General features: G+C 44.0%; 1 protein-coding gene across 3 annotated transcripts in view; it reads right to left on the bottom strand.

Moving 5' to 3' along the window:
• PDE1C (phosphodiesterase 1C) overlaps positions 1–12,239 on the bottom strand; it is a 272,899-nt gene that overhangs the window by 169,492 nt on the left and 91,168 nt on the right. The window lies entirely within an intron of this gene.

Here is a 12,239-nt window from a genome sequence, read left to right as displayed (position 1 = left end):
AGAAAGTGAGCGACTCGCTCCTGGCAAACAGCCATCTGCTTCATTGCAGGCAGCCTGCTCTGCTGGGAGAGCGACGCCAGCACGGGCTGCAAGGCTCCAACTGGGGCAAGCCCCACTTGAAAATCAATACAATCAAATCAATAAATCATTTTAAATAAATCAATAAATCATCAAAGCACAAGTGCCTAAAGCCCCCCCAGACGTGTCAGGGACAGTCTGTACACTGAGGAGAAGCCAAGCCCCACATACTATTCACGGATATATCACTGCTTTTCAATCAGACCCACAAACAATGCATTAAAGGAGAATACAGTATTTGTAACGCATGAAACTTGACAGAGGGCCTATGGATCAAACTCAAGAGGATTGCATCCAGCAGGTTAAACCCCAGTTCTACAATAGGATACCTGCCTTTGGGAACCCCCTGTACTGACTCCAGGCACAGCAGGGACCACGATGTGGAGCATACCTCTGTACACCTTTGGGATTCCTGCTCTGGGCAGGAGGTAGGGCAGGGATTTCCCTCATGGCACCAACCCCATCAATCACCTCTCAAACTCTGCCAAGAAACCCTGCATGCCCCTCTTTAACTGCAGTTATTGATGTGATGTTTTCAGCCAAAGCCACTAGAGCAGAGGGAAAGCAACAGTCAAAATATGGTATCCCAGACTAGTTTCAGTTGGAAGGGACCTTAAAACTCATCCAGTTCCAACTCCCTGCCACAGGCAGGGACACCTTCCACTAGAGCAGGTTGCTCCAAGCCCTGTCCAGCCTGGCCTTGAACACTGCCAGGGATGGAGCAGCCACAGCCTCTCTGGGCACCCTGTGCCAGTGCCTCAGCACCCTCACAGGGAACAACTTCTGCCTAAGAGGTCACCTCAGCCTCCCCTCTGTATCATCCTAGCCTTAACACATTTTGTCACAGATTTCAAAAGCTGCCTCTTGAGAAGCAGAGCCTGCAATGGAGGAGTTCACCATGTGAGGGAAGAGAGGCCCCAGGGAAAGTGTGCTCACTGCTGATGACTTTCAGCTCCGGATGTGCAAGTCCACACAGCAACACTGCATAGCTTGTGGAAATGTGACGAACACATCAGTTAGCCTCATCAGGCAAGCCCCTGTTTAAAGGGCTTAAATCAGGATGATGCAGACAAAAATGCCACTGCACTCAACTGCTGAGGAATCTGAGGGCTGGACTGATACGATGCCACAGCAATGATATTTATAGGAATTCAATGTTTGCAAGAAATGAGGTGACATGCAAAACATGAACTGGGAGAGGAAAGCACATTGGCAAGAGCGACACCAGTGTTGGAGCTTGTGGAAGCAAATGGAAAGTCTAAAGGCAGCCACAGAGGAATCAGGAGTGTCTGAGGATGCTGCTTCTGCCGAAGGCAAACACTTGTACAGTTGTGACACTCAGCTGAAGGATGTTGAGACAAAGATACCAGTTTATCTGCTCAGTTCGGGCAGAGATGGCACTGACACAGGGTGGCTTCCTGCCCCATTTGATTTACTGTTTTGGAACAATTTGGGGCTGGGATAGGAGAGAGGTCCCTAATGAGATCCCACACAGCAGCACCACTGTGGTAACAAATTAAAAGGAGCTATTAGCAAGAGTCTCTCCCCCTCAGTCTCCACTACCTCTCCATATGGCTTTTTATAGAAGATGACTACAAAAACAGTCATTTGGGACTTCCTAAAAATAACCTTTCCTTCCTTCTTTAACAAAATGTGACAGTACAGTAACTCTTTCTATCTTCCCATGATAATAGAAACTCCAATAATGAATTAGAGGCAACAAAGAATTCCCAGCAGCTGAAGCAGCATGAGTATCTTAACTTCTACCTGGGTAGAAGCACCCTGCTCTAGAGGAAGGTCCCCCTGCTCATGGCAGGGGGATGGAACTGGATGAGCTTTAAGTTCCTGTTCCACCCCAAACCAGTTCTATGATTTTCAGAAAGCTGGTTGCTTAATAAATGTTACTTAGCCTTTCTGCTGCAAGGTGCTAAATTATATCAGCCATCACTCCAAGAAGCTTAAATCCTTCCCTAGGAGTTGCTCAGGTACAGCCCTGCTGCCACTGTTAACCATCTTCAGCTCTCTACAACCGAGTGAGATGCTCAAATATAAACAGCAAGCAGCTGACTCAAGTTGGGACACATCCAAGAAACAGAGACAAGTTGTGAGACCTGCAAAGCCCAAGGTTGAGCCTGGATTTCCCTCTGCTGCTGTGTTCCCAGCATAACACCTAGGGCAGGACACCCTCCTGAGCTCTGGAAGCAGCTTTTCTTGCCCCCTCCACTCGCTTCTGGGAGAGGAGCCAGGACGTGTGCCCTGGACAGCTTCTGCACACTCCCTTCCTATGGTGTTATGTCAGTTCCCACAGCGAGAGCACAGGATGAAGAGCAATGCGAGTCTCCCAGGCAGGCCACGGAAGCCCTACGCCAGCTTCCTCCCTTTCATAGCACATACACGGGCAAATGGGGGCTTTGTCCTCTTTACCTTCCCTTCCTTAAAGGCACCTACAGTTCCTTTCTTCTATGTTTTAAGAGTGGGAAGTTCAGGGTCCTCCTTGCAGACTTCACCAGAGCTAAGTAGGTACAACAGTAACATTTAAAAGGCCCACTGAAATGCATCCCAAAATAGTTCCAAGGCAGCAGCCGACAGAAACAGCAAATCAGAGCAGTAACTTCAAACAGCAAGATTCCTGAAGGCTTTGCTGGGCTGCATCAAAACCAGCTAAGGTACCTGTGCCAAAGGGGTAGCACAAGACACTGGAAGCCTGATGAAACATTGCCTTTTCCTACCTACCGCCTGTGTGAACATACGTTTTCTCCCATCAATTCATCTGATTTGACAGAACGAAAGCTTCCTGCATTGTAACAAGTGCTATAATTAGTACGACTACAATGTCTTTGTATGTCTGTCCATGCACAAACAATCTAGAATATGTTTCATTCTCTTCCCACTAATGCCCCCAACCAAAGTTGCTGCAGAGTATTTGTCTTTGCCTTCATTATTGCAGGGCTGAGTCTGGATCTCTGAACTTCAGTTGTGGCAAGCAGTGTGATGAGCCTGCCAGTACCATATTCCAAAATATTATGCTAATACTAGATTCAAACAGTTTGTAAAACACTGCCAAAATAAGCTGGGCAGGTTTTGCTCAGTCTTTATCCTAGCAGGAAGAAGGTTTTCTGCTTTCTTTCAGTTAAGAACAAATCTGTTGTGTTTTGTTTGGAAGGGGCTTAGGAGGAGGGACAGGGGATCAGCTGCATCGCTGAACTGCATTTATTCTAGTCATTCTTCATGATGAAATGTAAGACAGTGACAGGGAAGTATTCAGACATCGCACCCAACTTGGATGTGGCTTTGATGAAAATCAGAATTACAGTGCTCTGTCCTGAGCAAAACCTAATTTCAGAAGGCTGAACTGTGAGAAAGGTAACCACTGTGCTATGTGTAGGAAGGGTTAATCGAAAAATCATGAGGCTCAAAAAGCAAATAAATCAGACAATTCATCTAATAGCATAATTAACTGTCACACTTCTCTGCAAAATAGATGGTAGTGAACAGAATTACTTGTACCTGATTCAGCTTTTAGCTGCTGAAAAAGCATTAATATTCACCTCAATATTAAGCATGTTTGATAGCAAGAGACTGTCAAAGCGTAGATGCCTCTGCCTCATTGAGTCAGGAACATTATACGGCCCTGAGCCTGATGAATGTGCTCTGAAGAGTCACAATTCAATCATACATTATTCCAGTGTGAGGCAGCAATGCTCCTGTTAGCATCTGGAGTTACACTGGTATGAATGAGGTACGTTGGTTTCAGATTTTTGTTGCAATTCCACTTTTTAGTTTTATCATACCAGATCTAGGGCTTCTCAAACTGTAGTTTGCAAGTGAAACTCTATCTCTTTTTTCTGCCTACCTAAGGTAAGATTTTAGGGCTTGATGGTAATTGATTCACGCCATAGCTGCAGATCCATTAATATCACCCTAAGTGAGGGCTGGAAGACAAGGCTGCAAGGGTTAAAGCTAGCCAAGGAATAGCAATCTAAGGGACTGCTAACTGCCTTTAATTACAAGCAATCACCCAGTTCCCTCAGGGCTGGGGAACTGTGAATTCTGCTGCATCCAGTAATTACAGATAGTTTCAGCTTCTCTGCCTGGAAGAAGCAGAGATGCAGCTGATCGGGGAATGCTGCACTTCCAGAAAGCTTCAAAGACAGTGAACTAGATAGATATGTACAGAGATAAAATCATACAACCCCAGACTGGTTTGGGTTGGAAGGGACCCCAGAGCTCACCCGGTTTCAGCCCCCTGCCACAGGCAGGGACACCTTCCACTTCCCCCAAGCCCCATCCAGCCTGGCCTTGAACACTGCCAGGGATGGGGCAGCCACAGCTTCTCTGGGCACCCTGTGCCAGCGCCTCAGCACCCTCTCAGGGAAGAACTTCTGCCTAAGAGCTCATCTCTGTCTCCCCTCTGTCAGGTTAAAGCCATTCCCCTTGTCCTGTCCCTGCAGGCCCTTGTCCAAAGCCTCTCTCCAGGTTTCTTGTAGCCCCTTTAGGCACTGGAGCTGCTCTACGGTCTCCCCTTAAGGAGCCTTCTCTTCTCCAGGCTGAACCAGCCCAGCTCCCTCAGCCTGGCTCCAGAGCAGAGCTGCTCCAGCCCTCTGAAGTCAGGGTGAGATTGCTGGCTCTGCTCAGTCTGGTGTATAGCTATATATACATACACACAAAGATATATACAAAGATTAATATATTGAGACTTCTGCTGCATTTCCTGCATTCTAACAATGTGTTCAGTTTCGGACTGCCACCAGAACTAGGCAGACTATGGAGAATTCCAAGCAGGAATTTTAGGAGAAAGCATTTATAGCTTTTTGTCTCAGATAACTTGAAACCAATTACAAAAGTGACAGTAAAATCATCAGCGCAAAAAAGATGCAGCTGATGAAGTTGGTGGAAAAGGTGCTGTGCATTTAAACTTTAAGTGAATCAAGCCAACAGTTTCATTAAAAGCTCTGGCAAGAAGTGTTCTGTCAAATACTATCAACTAATATCACCACCAACACAAGTGATTACCTCTTTAGCAGCGTGTCCTTTTAGACCCTGAGTTGCTCATTTTTTGTGAAGGCAGATATAAGCAAACTTGCAGAAACCTTCAACTTGGGAGCTTACCAAAATGAGAACATTTCCATGCTGATGCCACTTGTCATTACTTAAACCATGGTGCTGCAATAGCTCCGTAAAAATTCCTATTACTGTACATGAAAGTTTAGGAAGGAGGCATGAGAAAGGAGTGATGGTTAAGAAAACAGGAGCTATATAAATTGTTTCACCAAAAAGAATGTGGAGAACTTGAAAACTCCAGTATAAAAGAGGTGAGGTGTGAGTAGTAGTCCACACAATTAGCTAGTGAAAATCAAAACACTGAGGATTAAAACAGAACTGGCTTTCTGGTCTTTGCCTTTTTCACCAGGAAACATCCAGTGATGTTAAAATTGACCATGTTGAGGACATGAAGCCTCTCTACAACATTCGCACAGCTTCCTGCTCCAGGTTCACATCTTCAGATGCAAAGGGATTGAATAAATACTGAAGTGTATTTAAAACAAGAGCAAAACTGACTCAAAGGGGTTTTCAGTCACTACTTAAACGTCTGGGAAGAAGTGTGAGATTTTTCCCTTGTCTATGTCTCATACACAAAGTACATTTTATTACACAGGCCAATGCTGCCCCCTGTACCATCAAAGTGCTACATTTGATCCTACATTTGATATATTCAAACTACAGAGAGTGAAGACAGAAATCCATCATATAATATCCCTTGTGGGATAATATATTATATATATTTATCATATATTATCCCTTGTGGAGCCAGGAGACAACTCCATGACTATCATGGAATATCTGTGTATATACCATTGAATTTTAGCAACTTAATCTGGAAGTCATTTACAAACCAGACCTCTACCCCACCCCCCACCCCCCCATTTTTTTCCTTTTTGGGGGTTAAAATCTGCCCTGCTGCTGTACAGAGGAGGATTGTCCAATTGCTTTTTTTGGACTACCACTGCTTTTTGATGCCAGGGAGCCCAAGTGCTGTTCCTTCTCATCCACTGCCTCCTGCGGGGATAGGTATCCACCTCTAACTGCTCCACTTGCCTTTGCCAGCAGACACAGCCAAGTCAGGGCTATTTAACTAACCAACACTGACAGACCACAGTCCAGGTGTCAAATGTTAGCTTTGGGACCTTATGTAGGTCCCTTTCCACCCCAAAACCTCCAATTAAACTAGTATTTCCCTTATTTTTCCATGGACAACATGCACCGGACATGGGTGGAAGTGGAAGCAAAACACAAAAACGTACTGCAGAATGCAAAACCATACACTGGTGTGAAACCAGGAAGCCCATAACAGCATCATCAAAGACATGCCTGCCTGGTAGCAAGGATCTACAACATGCAGGGACCTTTTGCTGAAGTGATTCACAAAGTAGAAGCTCTTTAGTCTGATCTCAGCAGCGTGCCAGGCATCAGAGCTCAGATGAAGCAATAATTAAAGCAAAGTGGAATAAAAAGCAATGTCTAGTTATCACACTGGATCATGGCTGATTAACCTGGTCTCTTTCTTCCTGAATCCATGCCCTGTGATCACATAAAGGTGCTAGATCTAACGTATTCAGAGTTTACAAAGGCCTGTTTCAGTGTTTGGAAAAGAATGAACAGAGACCTGCAATGTGAGCAGGGACATGTGAGCAGGGACAGGGCTAAAAGCCACACCTGGCTCATCTTCCCTGCTTGTCCTCGCTTATGCAAACCCAAAGGGATCAGCTGCTTCAAGAGAGTAAAAGGAAAGCTAAAACCAATTGTGACTGTGTCCTGTCCTTATCAGAGGTAAACACCAGGGGAAAAAAAAAAACAACAAACCTTTAAATGAACAATCTTGCCGCAAGAGCAAATGGCAATAAAATGGCCTTAAATACAACTTGGAAGCTGGAAGACTTCTAACCACCAGAGCATAGAGTCTCTGGAAAAGCTTCCTATCTGGTGCAGTATGAGTGAAAACTCCTATCTCACTTATTTGGAGCTGAAAGCTGGGATTACACACAATGCAGCAGGCTAGACCCTGCAATCTGTGCTTGGGTCCTGCGCCCTGCAGGTGTTCCTGCTTCTGCACAGAGAGGTCTTGGGCTGACACCCACAGGGGAGGACAAGCAGCCCATGGCATCCTGCTGGTCAGAGAGGAAGAACACCAGAAGGTAAAAGGGGTTTCCTCTGGGAGGAAGAGAGGCAAGAAATTGTTACACTGTTATTCAGTACAAATGGCTCTTTACTTCACAGGGGAGGCTGCTCCAAAGGTTTAAGAGGCGCTCCTCAAAGACCACTTTTTGGTCAGCTCCAATGGCCGAGCTCCCTTGAACAGCTTAAGGGCTTTGGGGCTTTCTCCCTTCTCATAAGTTGTCTGCTGCTAAGAAGAGGAAAGGCCTGCCCTAGAAAGCTATGTACCTTTGTCCTGTGACAAACATAAGAGGTCTGTGAGCCTGCAGGTAGGTTTAGACACTTCACTGCAATGACATGCTCCTCATCCCCTGTAGCTGCAATTAGCCTTTCTGTAATTGATTCTTACCATGCTTAAAGCCAGTAATGTTTATAATAAAGACAAAATCTACAGAAAAATGAGATAGCAAAAAACCTATATAGCTGTGCAGACTCCAGACACTTCCCAAATAACCTGTTTCCCCATTTCCACTGCACCTTACCAAAACCTCAGCCACCAGTGGATGGATTTCAGAAAAAACTCAAGTATTGAAGATGGAGGTGAGTGAAATCACTGACATGATAGTTCCCACATATGGCAATCAACTGGTGCCTGGGAAGGGCGAGGGAACAAACTATCCCCAAGGGAATCACCATCACTAATCTCCCTCTCATGACTTGTTGGTAAAGGTTTGATTTGGCAAAGGGTACTTTGGTCCTTACAGGCCATTTTTTCTCACTTTCAGTGTCTGTGTCACTCTTCACCTGCACGTTCAAAGCAACAGAAAATACATAGAAACCTCTCAGCCAAATCCTATGCAAGAACCTCCAGAATGTAACTATGAATATCCTTCTCCAGACATCTCAGCTTCAGCTCCACCACACTGGTCCATCACATGGAAATCAGTGTAGTTTCACAATCTGATTAAGAGTTATGTCTGCAACGTAGCAGGAAGGGGTTAACTTGTATAAAGGTTAAAAGACACAGGCCATGTTTTGAAAGGTTTCCGAGTACAACCACTGCATCTCTGAGATGAAATGAGTTTGGAACTTTCCACAAGTGCCTTGTGAAATTACTTATATAGGTCACACCTAAGAGAAATTTCAACAGTGCATCTACACACCATAGCACCCCTGAGAAAAGTTACCCAGGAGAGGCATTTTAATTATAAAGATGACTACAATTAAATCACTTTGGAATCAAGATGCCATTAGACTACGGTCCTTGAGGAACAGATCCATCTTTGCCCTTCCTTCAGCTAATACAGTGCAATGTCATAAATTCACCAAGCTGCATCTTAGTACAAGCTGTGCAGACCAAAGAAGTATCTACTACCTTCATCCATGCCTCAGTGTTTCCTTCTCACCTGCTATCTTCATTTTTAAAAGATATGCTCAGCATCAATCACTTCACTCACACAAATATCTGAATTACATGTTTGAAGCATCTGCCACCACAATAACTCAGTCCCGATCACTTCCTGAAAGGATTATTATTGCTTTTGGATTCCAATGGCTTTAAATGTTTATTGAGTCTTGAATTATCACTTTTCTATGTCAGTTGTGACCACCTGCACAGAACCTGAAATCTGTGTGCAAGCATCTCTGCATGTGTTTGATTACAACGGTGAAACCAAGCACAAGGACGTTCAGGTGAAAAAAGCAAGCACTGAAAGTTTAGAAAGAGCCAGTACAAAGAGTGCACAGACAGTCCTAAGAAATTCTGTTACATGCCAACAATCTGAGAAACCTTTTAGCTATGTGATTATACCTGTTTCCATACCGCACTGCACACTGAGGTCTTTCCCTATGGCCATTTCAGGGGTATCCATCCCTTCTTGTATGAGGCTGCTCAGAGCAGATAAAGTCTATAGTGCTACAGGGCCTGGAAATAGCCTTACAACAGCGATTTGGTTCAATTTCCACATTTTTACTCAGACACATTGGACACTGATATTAGGAAGGCCGAAGCTGGAAATAGCAGCTCTTCTTTATCAACATCTCATTTTCATCATTGTTCCTCTACTGTGAGGCACTTCTGTCTCCAACATTGGAATGAAGCAGCATCATTCTCCTGTATTTTCCTCAAATGGTCTTTGTGTTTATTTTACAGCTAACTGTGTGTTCTGAACAGGGTATTGGGAGCATACTATGCACAGACTGTGTGAACACATTTTAATGATAACTGATAAATATACTGCCACCCCTGAGTATGTAAGCGTGACTTGGGGCCTGTTGTGCTTATAAAATGTACAGTGCTTGCATTTGGCTGTCTGTAAAAACACAAAATATTAATAATCCAAAGGCTCCCAGAAGTCATCTCCCATCTGTATGTATGGACAGGGAGAAAAAGAACTTCCCTCTTTTCACCAGCTCTGACTTCATGCTACCAGGGCCACACTCCATTATAACGTTTCCTGAAATGGATGCAGTGAAAGAGTCTGAGCAATTCTAACCTACACGACCTGACAAATTGTGACTCATGCTTTTAATCAGAGCTGAGAAACAACATTTTGCTGCAACATTTCATCTTGTGTTAAGAGTGTGTTAAGAGGAAGAGAGGACAGGGAAAGCTTTTTCCGCTTTCAATTGGAAAATAGGTTATACAAGCTCGAAGAGAATGAACTGTGTGCAAATGATTATTAGAGTTGATGATATCTGTTGGTCTGATTTAGCCTGAGGTTAGTATTTGAGTAAATCATAGAAATCAAAAGTTATGGCTTAAGAACAGGAAGGGAGGGAAGGAAGGAAAGAAGAGAAGCACAAATCACTCTGTGAACCCAAAACAATCAGTGGTAGGATGTGCCACACCTCACACCAAAAATCCCTCCCATGCAGAAACATGGGAGAATGAATATCACTTTGCTTTACTTGCAAATATCCCAGTGACCAGGTCAAGAAATTTAATGTACTACATTTCAGTGAAGCCTTAATCAAATCTGTAATTTCCCAATATGTATCTGACTGCATTTCCACATGCCAGCCTAAGATTGCTACCAGAACAGGCATCTGTAGTAGGATTGGGCTGGTTATTTCCTCATGGTGGACCTCACATAGGCCTTGTGTCTGTGTATTAACAGGCTCGAAACTGGAACCAGGTGTCCAGCTTTGTAAGCTGTGAAGTCCTTCTGATATTAATTACACAATTACGTTAATACAGAAGGCAGCAAAATTATTTAACTTAATCTGCATTTTTTTAATATTACTTTTAGTTTCACTTTTCAGCAAAGATTGATCATCTTAGGACACAGAGAGCTCCTGAAGGGATTCCAATCTTCTCATTTGTCTTGGAGGGCATTAAAAACAACCCTGCATAAACATGAACTCAGTCCTATTGACTTTTGTACAATCATAGAATAAACCAGGTTGGAAAAGACCTTTAAGATCATCCAGTCCAGCCATTCCCCAGCACTGCCAAGGCCACCACTAACCTATAGCATTGAGGGCCTCATCTACACGGTGTGTGAATGCTTCCAGGGACGGTGACTCCAGCACTGCCCTGTGCAGCCTGTTCCAATGCTTGAGCACCCTTTGGGGAAGGAATTGTTCCTCATCTCCAGTCTAAACCCCCCCTGTGCAGGTAGAGGCCTACCCCTTGTCCTATCACTTGTTCCTTGGGAGAAGAGACCAGCTACCTCCTGACACTACTACCTAGAAGCTCAACTGAAAAGCAAACCTGCATGCATGTAAAGAAGTTTTCATCTCCCTTAAGCTTGAAGTAGAATACACAAAACTGTTTACTGTATAGGAGCTAGGATAGCAAGTTAGTGGTCTCACATACAGGTACACAGCAGCAGGTACCAACTTTATCAAAAAGCTTTTCTTTGGCAGCACTTGCTCATTGAGTCCCCTGGAACTGGCTTTCAAGCTGAAACCTAGATAAGTGTCCACTGTGTGCGCTTCTTTTCCAAACACCAGTAGGTGACAGTTGGCTCAGTTCATAGAAAGGTCCCTCCTGGTGTCAGACAACTAAGCACACACTGGAGACCCATACATTGTCCAAACAGACAAATCTGCTTAGAAACAATCTAAGCTTCTCATTCCAAAGACACTTGCAGTACCCAGCAGGAACTTCATTCAGAGTTGCTCTCAGCAGCAGCAGTGTTGAATAAAAAACTGGTGGAAATGCTGACTGTTTTAACTGAAGAGTTGGCTATTTGAGCCCAGTGTTTATGGGTGGGGAATGTCTCCTCAGAGGCATGAGGTATTTCTCTTTCAAAAAATAAATGAACCCCCATTGTGGCAGGAAAAACAGACTCTTGGATTCAGCTGGAAGAAGTCCTGTGCTTACATCTCTAGCAGGCTGCCTAGCCTGCACTGCTGTCTCAGTGCTGGCTTCTCTGGGGTATTTTCTCCCTGGCAGTACAATATGGAGCCCTTCAGTATTAAATTATAAAGCACCAATTTGCCCAGGAACCTAAAAAGGCACAGAAAAAAACCCCAAACTATTATTCTTATTCTGAACCAAATAAAATTGGACATTTAAAAAAAGTCACCCATGTCACCACAGCACTAAAATAATACTTATGGCCCCCTGACTCTGGTAATCTTCCTATCCAGGAAGATTACACTTGTGAATCACTGAGGTGTGAAGACTGTAAGCAGAATCTGATCTATACCCAAGGTATATGACACTCATATAATACTCATTTACGTACGTGTAGTAGTCAAACGAGTCAAGATACTCATACACTTCTACATTTGGTAGGATGAAGCACTCAAACCTTACATTTGCATGCCCTTCAGTAAAGCATCTATAAGAGGTACATACTTTAAACAGGTTACAGAAAAACAGCAGTTGCATGCAAGCTTTAATACAGGGGATTAAAATCACGCAACTGAAAGCTCAGCTCAGCAAGAAGCGAACCTACTCCAGATTTGATAAACTGGATGCCTTTAGAGTTTAGGACAGGTGACACACTCAAAATTTGCTAAAGCAAGAAAAATGGAAGGAAGGAGATTAATTTACC

Source organism: Neopsephotus bourkii, unplaced genomic scaffold, assembly GCF_033783945.1.
Source record: "Neopsephotus bourkii isolate Nb327-2 ecotype Australia unplaced genomic scaffold, CSIRO-AGI_Nbou_v1 NB_1655, whole genome shotgun sequence".
In the NCBI taxonomy this organism is placed as follows: Eukaryota; Metazoa; Chordata; class Aves; order Psittaciformes; family Psittacidae; genus Neopsephotus; species Neopsephotus bourkii.
Note: the sequence above shows the minus strand (reverse complement) of the source record. Positions and strands in the feature narration are given on the sequence as shown.